The 24,173-nt window shown below is 47.1% G+C and overlaps 1 protein-coding gene across 3 annotated transcripts in view; it reads right to left on the minus strand.

Moving 5' to 3' along the window:
• LOC123571602 (SH3 domain and tetratricopeptide repeat-containing protein 1-like) overlaps positions 1-14,939 on the minus strand; it is a 44,534-nt gene extending 29,595 nt beyond the window's left edge. For all 3 annotated transcript variants that reach the window (XM_074005868.1, XM_074005869.1, XM_074005870.1), the window contains exon 1: positions 14,730-14,939. The gene's annotated coding sequence lies outside the window, so the exon portion shown is untranslated. The remainder of the gene's footprint in view (positions 1-14,729) is intronic.
• Positions 14,940-24,173: the final 9,234 nt, after the last annotated feature.

Raw genomic sequence — 24,173 nt, forward strand, 5'->3', positions numbered from 1 at the left:
TTTAGGCCCACATTGAGCTGTCTTTCAATGACATTGTGGCACAAAGAACATTACTTTCTATTACTGGTTTTGCCACCAAAAAGCTGGAACATTTCCCTGTATTTCCATTTATCTCTAAAATCACTGGGCTGACCTAGCAGACCTCCAAGGTCCCTTCCATTCACAAACTCCACAAATAACTTCCTACCAACAGAGGCTACACAAATAAACTACACTGATGAGGGGGAAAGCTAACACTAGCAAACAATGAGATGCACACAAGACAAGACGTATAGAGAACTGGGTCAACCACAAACTGGTGGATGATGAGCCGGCGGTGGATAAAAACACATTCCCTAACGATGGACAGAGAGGCAGTGGTGCCGAGGTAGTATTGTTGAAGATTTCCTGTTTTAAATCTTCAAGATAAATGGCCCAATGTTTATATTCGTTCTGATTAAATGTGAACGTGAAAACTTCCTCCAGGGGACACAGACTTCTAAAAAGTTCCCAATGTATCCAATCCGTCATTTGATATTTTTAATGACAAGAAAAATGAGGGACGGAATATACAAACAGACCATGCCTGATCATATGTATAAAGACAGAACTCAGACCACAACCTGCAGCTGCCCACCCAGGAAACCAATCCCCTATCTACAGTCAACAGCCAGGAGGCCAGCCAGGCTAGCACATCAGACAGGAAGCCAGACTGCTCTCTCTCCACAACCCAGAAACTAAACCACAACTCTGTCCCACGTGGCCAGGACTTGACTCAAAACTAACAGCCACCCTAATTTTGGCCCCTGTTTCCCAAGTAGGATCATTCAGAGAAAGCCAAATACCCCCCTAACCAATCACATAGGACACCCCGCTTCTGCACAGCCACGTCCAGCCCTCACAACAGCCGCCACTGGGAGCCGTTCTTTTCCATCTTGAAGCTTCCCCACTCCTCATCTGCCACTCACTTGCATGTCAGTCTCTGCCACACGCAAGTGACGGTGCCGACTCCCTTACCACAGCAGCTATGAGAAAGTCGCCTCTGCCTGTCTCATGTGGGCGGCCTTCTTTTTTTTCCCCCAAAGAGTAAGTCTTAAATGAGGGGCTTCTCTCTATATGGCCAAGCTATGGCAGATTCCAAGCCTGGAAAGACCATACACCCCTCAGGTCCTCTTTCCACAAAACACAGCTTCCTTGAGTTCTTCAGTCACTCCCCACCAACCAGGGAAGGAACCATGTGTTATGGGAAGATCAAGGGCCTTGAAGTCAAACTTCTAAGTTCATCAAGTACTTCATCTCTCCATTTAATAGATTACATGGCCTTGGCCAGGCATGGTGACTCACACCTGTAATCCCAGCACTTTGGGAGGCTGAGTCAGGCGGATCACCCGAGGTTGGGAGTTCAAGACCATCCTAACCAACACGGAAAAACTCCGTCCCTGCTAAAAATACAAAATCAGCCTGGTGTGGTGGCGCATGCCTGTCATCCCAGCTACTCGGGAGGCTGAGGCAGGAGAATCACTTGAACCTGGGAAGCAGAGGTTGTGGTGAGCTGAGATAGCACCATTGCACTCCAGCCTGGGTAAGAAGAGCAAAACTCTCTCAAAAAAAAAAAAAAAAAAAAAAAAAAAATGACGTGACCTTGAATAATCTTCTTAACTTCTCTAAGCCTCTATCTTCATCTTCAATAAAATAATTTTACCTCCAAGATTGCATTAAATGGAATCCCACATGTAAAACAGCTGATAAATATTAGGGGCCTAACAGCTGTGCGCTCCTACTGCTGCCCCACTTTACCACAAGGGAGAAGCGCAAGACGTCCAGAAAAAGCCTGTTGACCCCTACACCTCAGCATCCTGTGTTCACACAAGGCACAGTGGTATCCAGACTTACCGGGGTCGCCCAAATACAAGACATGTTTTGATTTTTCAACTTAGGTACACATGGCTTCTAACGTTCACCATATATGATCCACAATTTAGAAGAGATTTTCCTACACTACCCCGCGGTTCTATTTTAGCAGACTTAGATGTGCCATAATAGCTCACTCTCTTAAGCCCTCTTCAGTATCAAAAACAAAACTTTAATCTGTAACACAGTTATCAGCAGTGAAAGTGGAAAAGGTACCTATGAGTCAAAATGACCCTCTGGCCCGCCCCGCCCCACCGTACAAAAAGCCGTTCGGGAGGATTTGGGCCGATTAAGAGAATGCTGTCTGTATTCCCAGGGACAGACAAACGCCTACCCTGGTTAGAAGCTGTGCTGCTCAGCCTCCAGGGTAGAAAGCTCCCCACACCCTCTACCCAAGGAGAAGAGAAGCACATGGGGTGGCCAGGCTCCAGCATGTGGACTGCTGAGTGTGGTTTCTGCAGCCCAGGTCACCGCCCTGGGTGAAGCTCTTCCTTCCTTCTTTTCCACCCAAGTGGCCAAGGTCCTACGGCTGCTGTAGGGCCTCTTCCCTAGGATGAGTCAGCCCAGCCATTCCCCTTCCCCTTCCTTTTTTTTTTTTTTTTTTTTTTTTTGAGGCGGAGTCTCCCTCTGTCATCCAAGCTGGAGTAGTACAGTGGCGCAATCTTAGCTCACTGCCACCTCTGCCTCCTGGGTTCAAGCAATTCTCCTGCCTTGGCCTCCCAAGTACCTGGGATTACAGGCGCCCGCCACCACACCCAGCTAATTTTTATATTTTTAGTAGAGACAGAGTTTCAACTGGTTGGCCAGGCTGCTCTCGAACTCCCGACCTCAGGTGATCCACCTGCCTCGGCCTCCCAAAGTGCTGGGATTACAGGCATGAGCCACTGCGTCTGGCCGAGTCAGTCCAACCATCCTAACTTTTTGTTCTGGCAAAATTACTCTCTTCCACGTCTACCTTCCAAGTAGCTACATCAGAGATCTGGCCTTGGGGCAGGCTTGAAGAATCCCCGTTTTTGGTCCTCAAGAGGTCCTACCAGGGTCTGGGACAATTCCAAGGCTTGTGTTCTTAAAGAGGAAAGAAACCTCACATACACAGCTCTCACAGAGCTCAGGCGAGCCCGTATCGGAAGCAAGGCTTGGGAGGCGGCCCTAAGGTTTGGGTGTGCCATCTATGATAACAGCTAAGAGATCTGAAGCCAGCTGTCTGGGTTCAAACCTCAATTCCAACAGCACTGGCTGTGTGATGTTAGACAACGTCCCCAGCCTCTCTGTGGTTCCGTTTCCTCACGGTAAAAGGGCCACAATAATAGAGCTGCTCTCAAAATTAAGTGAATTCGTGCATATAAGGTATTCAGAACAATGCTTGGCACATGGAGGAGTTCAACAGACACGTATTGAACAGAGTAAGTTAGCAATTAGTAAATATACTCATGCAGGCCAGGGGCGGTGGCTCACACCTGTAATTCCAAAACTTTGGGAGGCTGAGGCCAGAGGGTCACTTGAGCTCAGGAGTTTGAGACTAGCATGGGCAACACAGCAATATTCCATCTCTAAAACTGTGTTTGTGTAACATATATGTATATATACACTCATATATTCACAGTGTATTTATAATATACAAATTAGTTGGAATACAGACTTAACTATTCACAATGGTTACTTCTAGAGAAGGGGGAATGCAAATTTCAGCTTTTTACCCCACACATATATTCTTGTATCATCTGAAATATTTAAGCCAATTGTATGTATAAATTTGCCCCGAAACACATAGCAGAACACTGTAGTTTTGACTCAAAAATCTTCAAATCATGATGGAATTGTTCTGTGAAAGTAAAGTTAGAGAGATGAAAAGTCTCCCTCCAGCCTAAATGCTCTTTCATCTGACCTATATTACACACACCAATGCAGACACCCCAATCCTTTCCCCACTGTCACAAGAATTTTTCAGAGAACTGCATTCCCCTTTACAAACTAGATGATAGTTAGAGTTACCAGGCAAGAACGTGGATCCAGTTCTGCTTTTTCAAAGCCCAATGTTCCTCACATAATAGCAATGCATTCTTCAACCGGTCAACTGCCCCCAACACCTGAGCTCTCTGTTGTACACAACTCAACCAGGCCTGGGAGAAAGCAGGTGCAAATTTCACTTACTCAGTAACAACACATCCCGCCTGATTCTTCTGCTGGGCTAGTTCTCAAGTCATCTTTTCCTAAGCTTTCATTCGGCTCTACCACACCTACCCAGGCTGGGTCAAATACTTTACCAGGTTTTTTTTTTTTTTTTTTGAGACGGAGTTTCACTCTGTCGCCCAGGCTGGAGTGCAGTGATGCCATCTCAGCTCATTGCAACCTCTGCCTCCCGGGTTCAAACAATTCTCCTGCTTCAGCCTCCCAAGTAGCTGGGACTACAGGCGTACCACCACACCCAGCTAATTTTTGTATTTTTAGTAAAGATGGGGTTTCACCATATTGGCCAGGCTGGTCTCAAACTCCTGACCTCGTGATCCACCCGCCTCTGCCTCCCAAAGTGCTGGGATTACAGGCCTGAGTCACCGCACCTGGCCTACTTTACCAGTTTTATTCCTGAATTAAACCTGTTATTACTATCAATAATGTCAATCAGTGCCATTTCATTCACCGTATGACACACACACACAAAGCACTTCATACTCGCTCCACCTATCTGCTTTTCTGCAATGGCCACAGTGTTCCCCATCTTACATGAGAGGCACAGAGAAAGACAATGACTTCTCCAAGGTTCTGTAATTCACAATCAGTGGCAGAACCAACATGCCCAACCAGGTCTGGCCAAAGCCTGTGTTTCAGCCACACCACCTGGTTGCTGCCCCGAAGGTTCAGTGGGCAAGTAACAGATCACTCCGATCGCAGAGGCTTCAGAAATGCCTTCCACCATGGTACAAGGGACGGTTCCCTCTCAGGAGGGGAGGCAGGGGTGGGAATCAGCACACAGTTCTGCTAGGTTTCTCATGCAGGGCACAGACTATGTATTTTGTGCCTTGCTTTGCAGGTGAAATGTCTCCTGCCCCCTGTACAACAGCTTTCTTTGTCCTCTTCACATAAAAGTACAACTGAGTTCCTCAGGGGCAGGCAGTGATCACTGCCCTGTGCCACACCTGACTGATGTCCAAACAGGAGGACACACAGGCTCTTCTCTTATGGCCCAGGCTGCCCCCATCTGCTAAGCATCGAAAACTACACACAGGATTCGCAGAACATGAATGACATGGAGGTGACTGCTTTATCTCTGTTGAAAACTTACTGCACTATACTAAAAAAGAGAATTCAGGAAAAGCTGAGCATTTGAGGCTGGCTGGCTGTAATCTTCAGCTGCTGAGAAAGCCTCAGCTGCTCGGTTCCACTTTGGAAATCCAACTCCTCCCTCAAAGTCCAACTCAAGTACATCTCCTCTGCAATACCCGCCCCCTTCCTCCCTTTCACAAGCATGTGTTCTCTCTGCAGTCCCAGAGCATTCTATCGTCACCTCTGGAGCCACACTGTCCCAGCCTACAGCCAGCTCAGTGCACAGCTGCCTCTCCCTGTGTGTACCTGCAGGCCCCACCTGGCCTGGAAGGCTGCCTCCTTCTCCTCCACACAGAGGTGGCACTCAGGAACTACTGAAGGAGGGAGGGAGTGGATGAGGAAGATCACCCAAGGGCCACAGGGAGTGGCCTGCAGCTCCCAGCAGGAACAGCCCCTGCCCTGCCAATCCGGAGGTGCTGGCTCTGTTCTCAGCAGGGCCGCTAAAAGCTCCGTTATAACAGCTCTAGGCCACAACGGTCAACTTGGTGTCAGGCCCTAGAGACACCAAAACTCCTAACAAATAAAGAGGCCGCGTATGCAGCTTGCTGGTTAAAAGCACAGGCTTTGGAGTCAGAGCTTCAATTCCACTTATTATGTGACCTTGAGCAAGTTACTCAATGCATCAATCTCATTTTGTCACTGGCAAAATGAGGACATTATCTGCCACACAGTGTTGCTGAAAAAGTTAAGGGAGGTGACAGACGCAAAGTGCTTGGCACTTACTTACTCTTACTGGTTTATTACAAAGAAGAGAACACAGGAACAGCCAAATGTAAGAGACGCACAGGGCACACCACGGGGCAGAGAGGTCGGGGCTCCCATGCCGTCCCTGGAAGTGCCGCCGTCCCTGGAAGTGCCACCTTCCCAGCACCAAATGAGTTCACCAAACCAGAAGCTCTCCAAACCCAATATTTAGAGGGTTTTATGGAGTTTTCATAACATAGACATGATTAAGTCATTGGCTACTCGTGACTAGCTCAATCTCCAGCCTGTCTCGTCTCCCCTCCCAGAGGTAGGGGTGGGGCTGATATGTCCAACGCTTTACTCATGACTCATCTTTCTGGCAACCAGCCCTAATCCTGAACCTGTCCAGGGGCCCGAAGCCACCTGTCATCTCATCATACAAAAGACACTCCTAACACCCCAGAGATTCCAAAAGTCTTAGAAGCTCTTGTGTCAGGTATTGAAACCTAAGACCAAATATTATAACCAATGATGTTCCTATCACTCAGGAAATTACAAGGGTTTTAGAAGCTCTGGGCCAAAAACCGGGAAGAATACTAAATACATACACTATTGTACTATGTAGCCCACATCACAATAATTTTTTTTTTTTGAGAGAGTCTACCTCTGTTGCCCAGGTTGGAGTACAGTGGTGCAATCTCAGCTCACTGCAACCTCCACCTCCCAGGTTCAAGCAATTCTTGTGCCTCACCCTCCTGAGTAGCTGGGACTACAGGTGTGCGACACTACAACTGACTAATTTTTGTATTTTTTAGTAGAGACGGGGTTTCACTGTGTTGGCCAGGCTGGCCTTCAACACCTGGCCTCAAGTGATCTTCCTGCCTCGGCCTCCCAAAAATCTGGGATAAGTCACAAGCCACCATGCTTGGCCTCACTACCACAATAATTATACTGAGAGGATGGGGGAGAAAAACGTGGGCGCCGGGCGCGGTGGCTCAAGCCTGTAATCCCAGCACTTTGGGAGGCTGAGACGGGCAGATCACGAGGTCAGGAGATCGAGACCATCCTGGCTAACACGGTGAAACCCCGTCTCTACTAAAAAATACAAAAAACTAGCCGGGCGACGTGGCGGGCTCCTGTAGTCCCAGCTACTTGGGAGGCTGAGGCAGGAGAATGGCGTAAACCCGGGAGGCGGAGCTTGCAGTGAGCTGAGATCCCGCCACTGCACTCCAGCCTGGGAGACAGAGCGAGACTCCGCCTCAAAAAAAAAAAAAAAAAAAAAAAAAAACCTGGGCAACAGGAGCAGGGGGGAGGGTAAGCAACCTGAATCCTTGTCTTCCACAGTAGGACATTTCCCTGTCTTTCACACAATCTAGAAGCACCAGCTAAAACATAAACATAGTAACCTCCAAGGAGCAGGGATCAGGGTGAAGAAGGGTAAGGTAGGGGATTGCTGGGTTTTGTTCTAAGCCTTGTTAATTTCTGATTCTTAGAGCTGTATGCCTGTACACCTTTGCTAAAAATGAGTATTTACCTGTAATCCCAGCACTTTGGGAAGCCAAGGTGGGCGGATCACGAAGTCAGGAGATGGAGACCATCCTGGCTAACACGGTGAAACCTCGTCTCTACTAAAAATACCAAATATTAGGCGGACGTGGTGGCGGGCGCCTGTAGTCCCAGCTACTCAGGAGGCTAAGGCAGGTGAATGGTGTGAACCTGGGAGGCAGAGCTTGCAATGAGCTGAGACCACGCCACTGCACTCCAGCCTGGGTGACAGAGCGAGACTCCGTCTCAAAAAAAAAAGAGAGAGAGAGAATTTAATGTTTAAACAAAATCTGATACTTGACCAACAACAATAGTATATTAAGTGATACGGTTTTTTGTTTTTGTTTGAGAGAGGGCCTTGCTCTGTTGCCCAGGCTGGAGTGCCATGGTGCAATTCTAACTTACTACAGCCTCAAATTATTGGGATCAGGTGATCAACTTCCTGAGCAGCTAGAACCACAAGTGTGCACCACCATGCCCAGCACTTTTTTTTTTTTTGGTAGAGGTGGAAGTCTCGCTATGTTGCTGGTCTTAAACTCCTGACCTCAGTGGATCCTACTGCCTCAGCCTCCCTAAGTGCTGGGATTACAGATGTGAGCCACCACACCAGGCCCAAGTGGTGTATCTAAAATTTTTTGGAATCCAACCACTTTGAAAATGTATGGAGAGCTATAAATAGTCTCCCCATAAACACACATGGATGCATATACACAAAATTGTTGCACAGGATTTTGGGGACTTCATAAATTTCTGAAAGCCAGGTTAAAAACCTTAGGATTATAGATTCTGGTTTCTCTTTTTTTTTTTTTTCCTTTTCTTTGTTGTTTTTCTTTTTTTTGAGACAGAGTCTCACTCTGTCGTCCAAGCTGGAGTGCAGAGGCCTGATCTCAACTCACTGCAAGCTCCGCCTCCCATGCATTCTCCTCCCTCAGCCTCCGGAGTAGCTGGGACTACAGGCGCCCGCCACCTCGCCCGGCTAATTTTTTGTATTTTTAGTAGAGGCAGGGTTTCACCATAGCCAGGATGGTCTCAATCTCCTGACCTCGTGATCTGCCCTCCTTGGCCTACCAAAGTCTGGGATTACAGGCGTGAGCCACCGCGCCTGGCCCTAGATTCTGGTTTATTAAAGGAAATGTATTTCAAGTCAGAGCTTGTCATTTATTGCATAGGAAAATAAAAACTTAGTTAAAAAAATCAAAAACACCCACATGATAAAATGAGGTCCTGCTTGGTTTTAAACTACTTGGTGACCATCAGTTGTTTTCTTGACCACGGGATGCACCTAATTCCTAACTATGAATAAAGGTGCAAACATTGTTTATTGGGCTTTTGGCTTCAGCCTTGAAACAATCAGATTCTCTCAAACTCAAGAATGTGAATCGCTGTTGGGTTGATGCAGCTATTTGCATTCTAGAAATGGACCTGGAATCATGTACTTTTCGCCCATGAAGAGTCCTTTGTGTAAAACTTGAAAAGGCAAGGTCCCAAATTCCCCATATGGGTGTTTCTTCCAGTAGAGGAATTACTCTAATGACTTCTTAGCAAAACTTACATAATCAGAGCAGGCCATCAAAATACTCCAAAACACAAAGTTTAGCTCCGTTTCTGATGGACCTCTCTCCACTGCTATGAATCTCACCAACAGCCTCACATCAAGTCAGAGGAATGGTTTTTTCATTTAAGAAGGATCTTCCTGGCTGGGTGCGGTGGCTCACGCCTGTAATCCCAGCACTTTGGGAGGCCAAGGTAGGCGGATCATGAGGTAAGGAGTTTGTGACCAGCTTGGCCAACCAAGTGAAACCCCGTCTCTACTAAAAATACAAAAATTAGCCGAGCTTGGTGGCTCGTGCCTGTAGTCCCAGCTACTCAGGAGACTGAGGCAGGAGAACTGCTTGAACCCGGGAGGTGGAAGTTGTGGTGAGCCAAGATCGTGCCACTGCACTCCAGCCCGGGCAAGAGAATGAGACTCCGTCTCAGAAAAAAAAAAAGAGGGATCTTCACGTTCCTGCCAATTTGCAAAAAAAAAAAAAAAAAAAAAAAAAATTGGTATCTCTTAACCAGAGGCAATGAAAAGCACCTCCCAGGCTGCTGTAGTAAGTGGATCGGTAACTGTGGTGGGAGATTCCAACCCCCTAGACCTGTGACTATGTCACACAGCAAAAGAGCTTTGCCACAGGCCTTAGAAGGAGTATCCTGGGCTATCCAGGGAGGTCCAATCTAATCCCATGAGCCTCTAAGAGCATAGAACTGGCCAGCCACGGTGGCTCACGCCTGTAATCGCCACACTTTGGGAGACTAAGGCGGGTGGATCACGAGATCAAGAGATGGAGACCATCCTGGCTAAAATGGTGAAACCCCATCTCTACTAAAAATACAAAAATTAGTCGGGCGTCATGGCGGGCACCTGTAGTCCCAGCTACTCAGGAGACTGAAGCAGGAGAATCACTTAAACCCGGGAGGTAGAAGTTGCAGTGAGCTGAGATCATGCCACCGCACTTCAGCCTGGGCAACAGTGCAAGACTCCATCTCAAAAAACTTTTTTTAAATAGGGCATAGAACTTTCTCCGAGTGGAAGAAGAGAAATGCACACACGGGAACTGGAGAGCCTGACCAGGTCCCTGGCCTAGCTAGTCCTGAGCTGATGAGACCACATGCAAAGACCAGATAGAGGCCTCAGGAGCTGAGGGCAGCTCCCAACAGATGGCCAGCAAGGGAACAGACACCTCAGTCCTGCAACCACAAGGAACTATATTTGGCCAAAAGCACTTGGAAACAGTTCTATAGTGAGGAATGCAGCCCAGCCCACGTGGTGATTTTTGCCCAGTGACACCCACGTCAGACTTCTGCCCCACAGAACTGTGAGATGATACAATTTCGATTGTTTTAAGCCACTAAATTTGTGGAAATGTGGTAAAGCAGCAACAGAAATGAATACAGTGATTTACGTGGAATCCCCTAGAAGAGTGTCTGGCACAGTGTTGACACTTGACAAGCGTTTCTTGATTTCCTTACATCGCAAGGCAAGGCTGGCCACACTCCATCCAAAACAATAGATGATAGACTTGTTCTGACAAAACAGATTCAGTGAATTATAAATGGCCCAGAACACCTACAGATTTTAGGTTTCAGGTCAGTGATTGCCTTTCCTTTCACTTAGAAACCTCCCAATGCTCATCTTACTGATAAACTCTAAGTACCATGCAGGAGACTAAACACCAGACAAACCCAGCCCCAGATGCCCCGAGGGAGCCCATCCCAGCACTCACTCCGCTGCACTGAAATGATGTCCAGGTCAGTTGATCCCACTAGAACAAGAACTCCAGCTCTCCATGTGTGAGTCACCAGGGCTGCCTCTGCATCTCTGCTTCTAGGATGGTGCTTCTGCACTTCACAGGAAATCTGTATCAATGTTTGTCAACACTATGTATGACAGTGTCACTTAATATCTGCACAGAAAACATCAATTCTCTGAGGACCAGGGCCGGGTTTATTAGCCTTTGTACTCCCACTGCCACTGTCTGGGACATCAGAGGCACTCGGTAGAAGTAGGTGAAGAGAAAGAAAAGGCAGAGGAGAGAGGAAAGCAGGACCAACACTGCAGACACAGATTCTGAGGTGGCTGGAGGACAGACAGTGCAGAGAAACTTCCTGGATGCTGGAATGGGGTTCACTGTGATACCTGCTGCTGGATTTCAAATGTCAAAGGTGATGTTTTGCTGACCTTGACCTCTGACTGCCCTTCAGCTTTCCCAACCTCAAGACAGGGCACTTAGAAACTGCAATGTGAAGAAATTATGCTTCATTAAAGCATGGGAATGTTATTTACATGGACGTTCATTACTTCATTTTTTACGTGGGAATGTAAATAATTGAAGAGATTGTTAAAGACTAAATCATGCACATTCAATAACTTTGTAAAATATTAATGATACCTGAAACACAAATTTTGATGTTCCCCAAAAGTGCTAAAATATAAAACAATACTGGCCAATTAAAGATAGAAAACAATCCTAATGAAGCTCCCCAACAGACACATTAAAACTTCTCTGTACATTAAACACTTGGGATTTCAAAGGAAAACCCAGATTCATTCCATTCTTAAATACAGTGTTTTTGTTTTGTTTTGTTTTGTTTTTATCTTAGGTAATACAATATTTCATTTAAAATTTACAAAATTCCATTACATTCATGATTTCATTTGATCCTCAAAACAATCTCCTGAGTTAGGCAGAATAGATATTATTAACAACTAACTCCATTTTATAGGTAAGGGAACTGAAGTTCAGAAAGTATTTGGACTTAACAAAAGCTTTAATAGGGCCACATATCGAAACCAAATCCTCTGCTCAAAAGAACTAGAGTAAGTTTTTTGTATTTTTAGTGGAGATGGGGTCTCACCGTGTTAGCCAGGATGGTCTCCATCTTCTAACCTCGTGATCTGCCTGCCTTGCCCTCCCAAAGTGTTGGGATTACAGGTGTGAGCCACCACACTCGGCCACAAGTGGTAATTTTAAACTATGCTTCAAACCATTACACAAAGCCAAGTACATCTACTCAAGGCACTCTCAAATTTCCATTTATTCCCATTTTACTCAACCAAATAAAATGTTAAATTAGAACATATTTCACATGACACTTAAAAGGTCAACAAACTGCTCCTGAAAAGTTCTGAGCTCAACAACTCCATTAATGAGAAAAAAACAAACCAACTGGATAGAGTGAAGATGCTGCACATAAAACACAATTGTGAAGAATATGCAAGATATTGCCAAAAAGCTGCTTAAGCTTTCATCATAGATACTTGTCCTTAACTCCGAGATAAAGTATATACTCATGTAACTAAACTCGTTTAAAAGGAAAAAAAGGGGAAGAAGAAAAAGAATTTCCATTTTAGAATCCACATTTTCAAAGGCCTCCATTACTTACACCATTGCCGGGAAGAGAATTTTTCTCTGCTATATTTGCTTGAAAGAATTAAAGGTGTAGGGCAAAGATTCTTGGAACTTATGTAGTTTACCATCCTCAAAAGTAAGAAAAATGAAGCCCAGAAGAGAAGGCCTTCCAGGAAAATTCCAGAGCCGGAGGTAGACCCAGTACATTGTTTTTGTTTTGGTTTTGAGACGAAGTCTCACTCTGTGGCCCAGGCTGGAGTGCGGTGGAGCCATTTCAACTCACTGCAACCTCCGCCTCCTGGGTTCAAGCTATTTCCTGCCTCAGCCTCCTGAGTAGCTGCGATTACAGGCGCCCACCACCACGCCCAAGTAATTTTTGTATTTTTAGTAGAGACAGGGTTTCATCATGTTGGCCAGGTTGGTCTCGAGCTCCTGACCTCAAGTGATCCGCCTGCCTAGACCTCCCAAAGTCCTGGGATTACAGGCGTGAGCCACAGCGCCCGGCAGACCTGGTAAGTTTTAATCAAGTACTCCGAACTATGCAACAAACACTAGGAACTAATAGAAAAAAAAAATTAATCTAAAAGCCCTCTGGAGAGTCAAAGAATTGCAGATTTAAAATAGCATGAATACTTGGATTCATGGTATTGAAAAAGGACCTCGCATTTACCCGCATGTACAAACTGCCTGCCCACCTCTATCAGAGCATTTTTCAAGCTGTGCTACAGTTAACTATGTACTCCCCAAAGCCAATCTGTCCCTGCAGATCATAAGCTCTTAAAGACCAGGACTTCAGGAGAACAAGCAAAACTTCAGAGAGAAGGGAGCCACCGAAACAGAGTTCATAGCAATGGGTCCGCAGGAGCTGATGACTGGAGGTGCGCGTAGTGTTGGGGTCTGGGACAGTGGAGGGCAGAGAAGGCAAAAGGGTCTGCATGACACGCTACAGGGCTAGGAGCCACAGCTGCGGTGATTAGTTCAGTTTTCTCTTGTATGCCTGTTATTTATACACCATCTCTTGTTCAGAAAGAACTTCAGGTTGAGTATTTGGACTCCTTGAACCTTCTGCTGTTTGTCTCCGGGACTTTTAACACTCTTAAAAGGGGGAAACTGTCTAGTTTGATTTTGCTTCCTGGGACATTACAGGTTTTTCAAAAGTTTGATGAAAGCATTCACTAAGGAGTGATTCCACTTTCTTTGGTGGCTGAGAAATACAGCGTCTGAGGGGCAGCATCAGGTCTTCCCATCAAGCTGAGGTCGGAGTCTCCCCACCCATGGACCTCACCCTGGCTCTCTCCTCATAAATCTGACCTCTAGCTGTAACTGCCTTGGCCTCATTCCCTGCGTGTGGATGCTCCTGCTTGAAACGCATTTTCCGGCCCGCCAAATTTTTGGGAGAGTTTCTTCCACTCTCCAGGCGCTGAGAGCTACAAAGTTTAATCTGGCTTTCCAGATTTTTTTTTCTTCCCATTACTAACGGAAGAAATCAAGAAGCGCCAGGCAGAAGGGCCCTGCTTCCTCCAATCAGAGCTCAGCCCGGGGCCAGAGCTGGAAGCGCGGCGGTGGGACGCGGTGACAGCCCCTCGCCCCGCCCCCCGGACGCGCCAGCCAGGGCAGAGGTTTGTGCGGCCGCTGCGCGACAGCTTCGGGCGCGCGCCTCTCGCTTCCTCCCGCCCGGCAAGTGAGAGGATAAATCACGGGTTGGGGGCAGTGCGCCCCGACCAACAGCGCCCCCAGGACACAGACAACCACTACACCCGCGTCCCAGGTGGGGTCGACCCAGACGAGCCACGGGGCGGCGCACAGCCCCACTAGCAGGGCGGCCAGGACCCACGCGCGCGGGTCCACGCAGCCACCTATATAGGTGACAAAACACTCAGGAAGCCGTCATGCGGGCCGGGAAAGAGCCCCCACCCAGAGTCACGGACTCCCTCGTTCGAGGGTCCGCGCAGTCCCTTCGGTGATAGCCAAGCAGTCTCGCTGCGAGGGAGGGCGGGGAGGGCGACGGAGTCTCCCACTCGCGGTGACCCGGACCCGCCCCACGAGTGGGTCCTCGCAGGACGCCCTCTGCCGCACACGGGGACCAGCCACGCCGCGGGGGGACCGGGCAGAAGTCAGCGCCCGGGTCCATGCAGTCCCCTCCGCGGCAGACGCGGGGAGCCGGGGAGCAGTGGGGACCGGCCCCCACCCGCAGGGCGACCGGGACCACCGCGCGGGCCCACGCGGTGTCGCAGGAGGCGCGAAGCCCCCGGTGGCACCAGAGGCCGAGACAAAGCCCAGGCGCACGGACCCCGGATCCCGACCCCGGACCCTAAGGAGCCCAGCTCGAAGCCGCCACGCCAGGGGCAGAGACCCCCGCCCGGTCCGGAGACCCGGTCGCCGGTCGCGCCGTCTCACCTCAGGCCGCCGCCTCGCAGCGCTCGCTCCTAGCTGCGGCGCCTGGGCCGACTGGAGGGCAGCTGAGCAGCCGACAGAGCCGCGGCACCCTCAACAATGAAGCCCCGGGGCGGGGCCGCAGCCTCCGCTTCAGCCCGTGTTCCCCGCTCAGGATCCGGCTGGGATCACTGAGCTGCAGCTGGCGCTGGGCTGCCGCGGGGACACACACACAGCGCAGGCCACACGGCCCCGACCGCCGCCCCGCCCCCAGTGGAGCCGGGCGCCCAGGGTCCGCCCCCCGGCCAATGGGGAGCGAGCTGCGCGGAGAGGGCGGGGCCTGGGGAACAAAGGGAAGTTGGGAGGGGGCGGCGCTGGGACTGGGCGTGCGGGGTCCCTCGGGAGGACCGGACCCTAGAGCTGGCCGGATTCTGGCCTTCTAGAAGACCCAGCTCAACGTCTACTTGGAGTCTGCTCTACGGGACGCGCTCATCTCAAGCCCAGAACTCAGGCTTTTAGGGCAGAGAGCGAGATACAGGCTTGCTTTACAAAAAGGGAAACTGAGGTCCAAGGAATAGGATTGCCTGCTGCCCAAAGTCACCTAGTCCCATTCACTCGTTCACCTTGTCATTCAGCAAACATTTGGAAGCACGTATGGTGGGCGTTAGGAGTGAAGTAGGGCCGGGCACGGTTACTCGCGCCTGTAATCTCAGCACTTTGTGGGGCCGAGGCAGGTGGATCACTTGAGGCCAGGAGTTCGAAACCAGCCTGGCCAACAAGATGAAACCCCGTCTCTACTAAAAAGACAAAAACTTAGCCCATCGTGGTGGCACGTACCTGTGGTCCCAGCTACTGGGGAGGCTGAGGGAGGAGAATCGTTTGAACCCGGGAGGTGGAAGTTGCAGTGAGCTGAGATTGTGCCACTGCGTGCACTCCAGCCTGGGCGACAGAGTGAGACTCTGTCTCCAAAAAAAAAGAAAATTAATAGATGGGAAGTAGAAGCGAACTTAGGCCTTCCCTGAAGGAGCTCGGCCAAGGAGTACCTGAAATGTCTCTGCATCTCTTTAAGGTCTGATAAAGGAACGAGGAGCGAGCACTAATCACTTCCCTTTCCTGCCTCAGAGCTTTCATGTGTTTGCTGTTCCCTGCCTGAAATGCCAAGTACCAATGATATTTATTTGTTTATAGAAATGGGGTCTCTCTATGTTGCCCAGGCTGGTCTCAAACTCCTGGCCTCAAGCTATCCTCTTGTCTGAGCCTCCCAAAGTGTTGGGATTACAGGCATGATCCACTGTCCCCAGCCCTGATCGTTTTTAAGACCTCTTTCCTCATCTTATTTGAGCTTCCTGCATCATGTGACCCCACACCCTTGGTTTTCCTGTACCTCTATAGCGGCTCCTCTGTGGGTGCCGGGGACCCACCCCTTTCTCTGCCCAACTTGTATATGTCTGGGCTCAGGTCAAATGCCCTTCCATTTGCAGTGGGCACTGCTACAGGAAATCTCTTGCCCTTCCGGGCTTCACAAACCATCCACATGCTCTGCTGCCTGCCAGACATCCATCCCAGTCAGATGCCCAGCCCTGACCTTTCCCAAAGCCCCAGCTGGACACAGGGAAGCATCTCCAATTTTCTGCGGGCCAAAACAGAGTGCTTTATTAGTACCCTAACCTGCTCATCCACATTCTTGTGATTCTCTGTAAACAGCCCCTCCATCCACCCACCTGCTCAGGTGAAAAATCTCAAATCCTCCTTCAGTCCTTCCTCCCCGAACCTCTCAGCAGCCCTCTGCCTTCCTAGGACGCTGAGCACCCCTCACTCCCAGCACCAGCTGGGGTGCTGTCTGAGTGGCTGCCTCCCATTCGGCATGAAGTGTGACCTCTCGCCCAGTGTGGTGGCTTACACCTGTAATCACAGCACTTTGGGAGGCTGAGGCGGGCAGATCGCTTGAGGCCAGGAGACTGGGACCAGCCTGGCCAATATGGTGAAACTAAAATACAACAATTAGCCAGGCATGGTAATGCATGCCTATCATCCCAGCTACCCTACCCAGGAGGCTGAGGCAGGAAAATTACTTGAACCTGGGAGGCAGAGGTTGCAGTGAGCCAAGGTCACACCACTACACTCCAGCCTGGGCAACAGAGTGAGACTGTCGCAAATTTAAAAAAAAAAAAAAAAGAAGAAGAAGAAGGAGAAGAAGTGTAACCTCTCTAAGGCAAGGCAGTGTCCCACTCTGATTCACTTCCATGTGCAAAACAGGACCTGCACCCTGAAGGCACTCTGTCAGGGAGGCTGCTGGGATGGGTGGATGCACAGTTAAGGTCTTCATGGTGGCTGGGGCTGACCCCATCCCCATCGCTCTTCCCACACACACCTGCACACTCATCACTGCCACACTTGCACCCACCACTGAAAGCCTGGCCCCTAATCTGATTTGCCTAACAAGGTCCCCGGATGAAGAACACATGCTTCCCTACATCTCCCCTGCTAGGGCCCCACCGTGTTCTGGGATGTACTCAGGGATCAGGAGAACAAAACCTCAGGGAGTGAAAGGACATTCCAGGGTGCAGGCCTCTGCATCCCCCTCCATGCCCTCACCCCTGCCTGACACACCCTCACCCCTGTACCTGGCCAGCTCCTACCAACCCTTAAAGTCTCACCAAGTTCAATGGTGGCAGCCACACCCTAAAGTGACTGACCCCCCAATGACCTATGCCCTTACATAGTCTTCCTGACCTTGGGTACGAGCAAAACCGGTGACTGGCTTCTAACCCACAGAGCCTGGCAAAAGCAATGGGATGTCACTGTCACAGTGCATCACCTTCGCACACTAGAGAGAGAGGTTCCGCCTGCAGGCGCTGCAGGAGGGAGATGCTGTGCTGAGAAAGGACGTTTGAGGGGGCCCTGTAGGCAAGGAAGCAAAAAGCTGGGCCCTTGCCAAGCGGGTCCGAGGAAATGAATTCTGCCAATAACCTCAGCGGACCTGGAAATGGATTCTGCCCTGGTGGAGCCTCACATGAGGATGCAGCCCAGCTGCTTAGCGTGAGATCCCAAGCAGAGGACCTGCTAAAATGTGCTCAACTCCTATCTTGCCAAAATTGGCTTAAAGGTGTGTGTTGTTTTAAGCTTCTAAGTGTTTAGTTATTGCCTATGAAAGTGTTAAAGTATGAGACAATAACTTAGGTCCCCTCCCCATCACACACACTCTTCTTTCTGGCATTCATCACAGTTATACTTATTGATTTAAAATCTCCCTCTTGGCTGGGCACAGTGGCTCAGGAGTTCCAGACCAGCCTGGCCAACATGGTGAAAACCCATCTCTACTAAAAATACAAAAATTAGCTAGGCGTGGTGGTGCATACCTGTAATCCCAGCTACTCAGAAGGCTGAGGCAGGAGAATTGCTTGAATCCAGGAGGCAGAGGTTGTAGTAAGCCGAGATTACACCATTGCACTCCAGCATGAGTGACAAGAACAAAACCCTGTCTCAAAAAAAAAAAAAAAAAAATTGTCTCTTGCCACTAGCATGAAGGTCCCATGAGAAGAAAAATGGAAACTCTTGCTCATAACAGTGCCCCAAATGCCCAGCACGGTGTAGCTCTAGGGCAGTTGGTCGATGGTGGACGCTGCTGGTTGGAGGGCCCAGCTGGCCCTCCCAGCTGCCTTCTTCCTGGTCACATTCCATTATAGAGAACAGAATAGTTTCTTGCCTTTCCAGAGTCCCTCTTAGTGGGGATTGGCCAAGTGACATTGTCCTGCCCCGGGAGACATAAGTGGAAGTTGGCTGAAAGTTTTCTAGCTGTGGTGTGCTGGGGCGATTTGAACCAGGACATGAGAGCTGACCGTCCATTGTTCGGGAATTCTGCAAGTTGGCTGTTCAACACATTCAGTACTTAAAAATATTAAATAATATAAACTCACAAACTAAAAAATGCATTAGACCAGATGCAGTGGCCCACGTCTAACACATTGGAAGGCTGAGGCAGGAAGATCACTTGAGCCCAGGAGTTTAAGACCAGCTTAGGCAAAAAAGGAAGACTCTGTTTCTACAAAGAATTTTAAAATTAGCTAGGCATGGTGGGGTGTGCGTGCAATCCTAGCCACTCAGGAGGCTGAGGTGGGGGCATCGCTTGAGCCATCTGTGCAAGGCTCCAATGAGCTATGATAGTGTCACTGCACTCCAGCCTGGGTGACAGAGCCAGACCTTGTCTCAGAAATAAACATACTTTATATATTAATAAATTTATAATAAATGTATTTTATATATACATTTGTGTATTATAATTATATATTTAGACATAAATATATATTTTTTGTTTTATTTATTTATTCATTTCGAGATGGAGTTTAACCCTCTTTGCCCAGACTGGAGTGCAATGATGCAATCTGGGCTCACCGCAACCTCTATCTCCCGGGTTCAAGTGATTTTCCTGCCTCAGTCTCCTGAGTAGCTGGGATTATAGGCACGCACCACCACGCCTGGCTAATTTTGTATTTTTAGTAGAGATGGGGTTTCTCCATGTTGGTCAGGCTAGTCTCGAACTCCTGACCTCAGGTGATCTGCCCACCTCGGCCTCCCAAATTGCTGGGATTACAGGTGTGAGCGACCGTGCGCAGCCTATATTATATATTTATATATTATAATTATGTATATTAATTTTATATAATTATATATAAATATAAATATAAAAACTTTCCCTGCCTTCTCTTGTTTCTACCTACAGTCAGTCCCATGACTTCAAATACTATCCACACGTAGTAATTTTAAATGTATATTTTACATATATACATATATATATATATATATATTTTTTTTTGAGACGGAGTCTCACCCTGTCGCCAGGCTGGAGTGCAATGGTGCAGTCTCCGCTCACTGCAACCTCTGACTCCCGGGTTTAAGTGATTCTCCTGCCTCAGCCTCCCAAGTAGCCGGGCTTATAGGTGCCCACCACCACGTCCAGCTAATTTTTGTGTTTTTAGTAGAGACAGGGTTTTGGCATGTTGGCTAGGTTGGTTTCGAACTCCTGACCTTAATTGATCACCCGCCTCGGCCTCCTAAAACGCTGGGATTTCAGGCGTAAGCCACTTTGACCAAAATATTTTTCTGTTTCCAAACATTTTACATGACAGGAAAGCAGAGAATAAATCATCTGACACTCTACTGTAAAAAAATCTTTGCGCCTCTCTTCTTTTCATCTTTCCTAAGTGTACATATTACCAAAATGTCTTTAGGTTGAGGTCCCCCTGTGAAAACTTTACAGGGTGTTGTGTCCTCAGCCACCCTCCTGTCTTTTCCTAGTCCTGGCATTTTAGAACTGTCTGGGGATGACCCAGGATACCCACTGTGGCCATGTCTATTGGAGGGTCTAGTGAGTATGAGTATCAGCCCCGGGGTCATCTCATCACCAAGGACAGCCTGAGGTAGGGGGTAGAGTCTCTCAGGGGAGCAGCTGGATGCTCTTGGCCTTAGAGGAATCTCCTGGTATAGTTTCGTCTACAGTGGTGACCCCTTAGGGTCATTAAAATTTGAGGACATTAAAATTATGGACAATACAATGTAATGTCATTAAAGTTAGGTCTTTAAAGTTGTTCCTCCAGCCCGAGTTTTTATTCCTCGGAGACACGTTGATGGTCTGCCAATCGGATGCTGACATTGAGAGGAAAAGGCAGAAATGATTTCTGCTCTCTAGATTGTCCCAGACTTGTGAAGAGAGAAAAACTGTCCCAAAGGACAAGGAAAACCCACCCCAGAGAGGATGTACAAGAACCTGAATATTCAAATGCACTTAAGGCACACAGGAGGACAAAGAGCAGTGCCAGTGCCTCCTAGGTGGTCACTGAGTACTTTACTGAACAGGATGGGTGTCCCGAGGGATAGAATGGCCTGCCGTGACACTTAGAAAGGTCTGCGTTGGAGTCAGCACTGCCTCTCCCTGAGTTTGTTACCTTGAAAAGGCTTGTCCGCTTATTTGAGTTTCAGTTTTTCATTGAATGTAAGATACATTTTGTCAGTACAGCTTGAAAGATAAAAATACTATTTCCAAAGAAGCAAGGTAAAATGATATATTTTATTTGCTAAAAATTCATATTTATTTCTTCCCCAGAGTGAGTGTAGTAAGATTTAAAGGTCTGTTCTATTTATGGATAATTTCAAATGGAATTGTATTACTTAGCTTTGTAAATGCTACTAGTGAAATAAAAGTGTGATAGATAAATTGATGATTTACAAAGATTCACCAAAATGTCACTTCCCCTCTTGTAGCGTGGTGAAGAATTTATAAGAGTGGACACATCTGTATCCTCTTATCTGGATATATGGGGGTTTTTGTTTTGTTTTGTTTTGTTTTTTTGAGACAGAGCCTCATTCAGTCACCCAGCCTGGAGTGCAGTGGCATGATCTCAGCTCACTGCATCCTCTGTCTCCCGGGTTCAAGCAATTCTCCTGCCTCAGCCTCCCAAGAAGGTGGGATTACAGGCGCCCACCATCACACATGGATAATTTTTCATATTTTTAGTGGAGACGGGGTTTCACCATGTTGGCCAGGCTGGTCTTGAACTCCTGACCTCAGGTAATCCAACCGCCTTGGCCTCCCTTAGTGCTGGGATTACAGGTGTGAGCCACTGTGCCCGGCCTCTGAGGGTTTTTGTTGTTGTTGTTGTTGTTGTTTGTTTTTTTGGAGACGCTGTCTTTCTCTGTAGCCCAGCTAGAGTGCAGTGGCGCCATCTCTGCTTACTGCAACCTCCGCCTCCCAGGTTCAAGTGATTCTCCTGTGTCAGCCTCCCAAGGAACTGGGATTATAGGCACCCACTACCACACCTAGCTAATTTTTGTATTTTTAGTAAACACGGGGTTTTAGGCCCGGCACAGTGGCTCATGCCTGTAATCCCAGCACTTTGGGAGGCCAAGGTGGGTGGATCACGAGGTCAGGAGTTCCAGACCAGCCTGGCCAACATGGTGAAAACCTGTCTCTACTAAAAATACAAAAAAATTAGCTGAGCATGGTGACAGGCACCTGTAATCCCAGCTACTCAGGAGGCTGAGGCAAGAGAATTGCTTGAACCCGGGAGGTGGAGGTTGCAATGAGCCAAGATCTTGCCACTGCACCCCAGCCCAAACGACAATGCGACAATGCGACAATGCGAGACTCTGTCTCAAAAAACAAACAAACAAACGAACAACAAAAAGACGGGATTTTGCCATGTTGGCCAGGCTGGTCTCAACCTCCTGACCTCAGGTGATCGTCCGCCTCAGCCTCCCAAGGTGCTGGGATTACAAGCGTGAGCCACCACTCCCGGCCCATTCCATTTTCTTTTTATTCCCTAAATTTTAATATGTTTGAGTTTGTCTGTTCCTTTATCACTTTTTTCTTACATAAAAAAAATTCTGCCTAATCCTTCATAAAAAAAAAAATGTTGCTGTGACTTCTGAAAGTGTTTTGGTTTTTTTTATCTTTCATATTTGAATATATAATAAGTTGACTATTGTTCATGGAATAGAGAAGAATGCAATGCATTTTCCCAAGTAGATGCTAGCCTGGTTTGCCTCACATTTTAATGTGCATGTGATTTCTTTTTCTATTCTACAGTGCCTATTCTCTCATTCATCAGCTTTCCATATAAATGCTGGGTCATTAAGACTTTTTCTTCCCTTGGTCTGCTTGCTCATCTCTCTGCTAATACTGTGCTGTCCTGAATATTTTCGTTTGAAAATCTTAGAAGTATGTTAGACAAGCAATCACTCTTTTTTTAGATGACTAAAAATCATTAGACATTTGTCATTTTTACTCTGTATGAAAAAGTAGTTTTTCTTGCCTAAAACAACCTGATTTGGGAATTTATGTGATTTCATAGGATTAATATCTGGAAGTGGTGACATTAATGTCATTTTAAAAAACATGTGTCATATTTCCTCTTATTCCTTTCTGCCTTGACATTGTGCAATAGAAATTTTAAAAATTATTGTATTAGTATTATTAAATATCAACTATTGGTTTTATTTTCTTCTCAATTGAATTTAATAAGCTTATTCTCTCTTGGTGTAATCACATGGAATGGGCTCAACTGCCCAGTTAACAAGCGACAGCACATGTAAAATATTGTCTACCAGGGAAAGTCATTGAACACTTACTGTTCAGACTGTGTTTTGGCGTCTGGTTCCCTAAGCACCACTGCAGTGACACAAAATAATAGATCTTCAGCAGAAAAAGTTCTGGCAAATATATTGCATAAGTAATTCTTATTCTTATTACTTGGGTTGGTGGAATCCCTTTCAAAATGTAAGTTACTAATACAAACGAAGATTGAACTTTGTGAGCAGGCATTTTTAAGAATAAGTAGTCTCAGGACTGATAATATTAACTCACTTATGCACATCAGGTAGGACTTTATTATGGCAGATACTAGAAATGTACAAAGTGAAGTTACAAGGTAACTCCTGGCAGCACATCTTACTCCCTGGATTCTCTAATGAGATGGGTGTTTCTACTTTGCTGTTGTCTTTTTGAAGAGTTCAATTCTAGCATTAGTACTGCTATGTGGGAGGGAGTATGTGTGAACAGTGTAAGAGTTGTGACAATCAAGTCATAGAATATATGCTTGGAAATTTTAGAATCATGTACATAGCTTATGAATTGAGTATAGGTTCCCAGTGCTGTCAGTCTCACCTATCCTTCTATACATATGTGTGGAATGTTCTAGGACTCCGTGGCTTTTGAGGATGTGGCTGTGAACTTTACCCAGGAGGAATGGGCTTGGAAGAATCTCTACAGAGAAATGATGCAGGAAATCTGCAGGAATCTGGCTTCTGTAGGTGAGAATGACAACACCTTTCACTTAATTACAGAAGTATTTCCCTATCATCAGTGCTATTTGTGATTTGGAATGTGGCAAGAGAATGATTTGGTGAAGAAATCAGACATGGGCACTGTGTACAATGAACATGAAATCTAGTAATGTTTCTAGAGTTTGTAATAATTCATGATAATTTTGTGGGTCTGCATTTTAGGAAACAAATGGAAAGACCAGTATATTGAAGATCACTTTGAAAAACCTGGGAAAAATATAAGATAATTTGCACTGAGAAGAGGAAATAAAGTCCTCTCAAGGAATATTAGCATGTCATGAACTTAAAAACAAGCAATCAAAACAAATAAGAGTCACTGTAAATTTATTTCTTTTTAGAAAAATTTCACCCAAAATGTAACGTACTTCAGTGTAGCAGTCAGTGTTTGGAAAACAGTTTACTTGAAAATAGTACTACAAAATTGTGTATATGAATCTTACTATGTTGGTCATAGCCATGCAGGTGGTAGCTGTGTTTTCAGTAGTAACCCATTTACTTTCACATAATTCGGTCATGGCAAAAAAAAAAAAATGCATTTTCCCTGGTATTGGCAGCAGTGTAAGTCCAAGACCTATTAATAAGTAGAAAGTTACTAAACCAAGCAATAAAAATGTGCTTGTCATTTTTTTA

The sequence above is a fragment of the Macaca fascicularis genome, chromosome 11 (genome assembly GCF_037993035.2).
Source record: "Macaca fascicularis isolate 582-1 chromosome 11, T2T-MFA8v1.1".
NCBI lineage: Eukaryota > Metazoa > Chordata > Mammalia > Primates > Cercopithecidae > Macaca > Macaca fascicularis.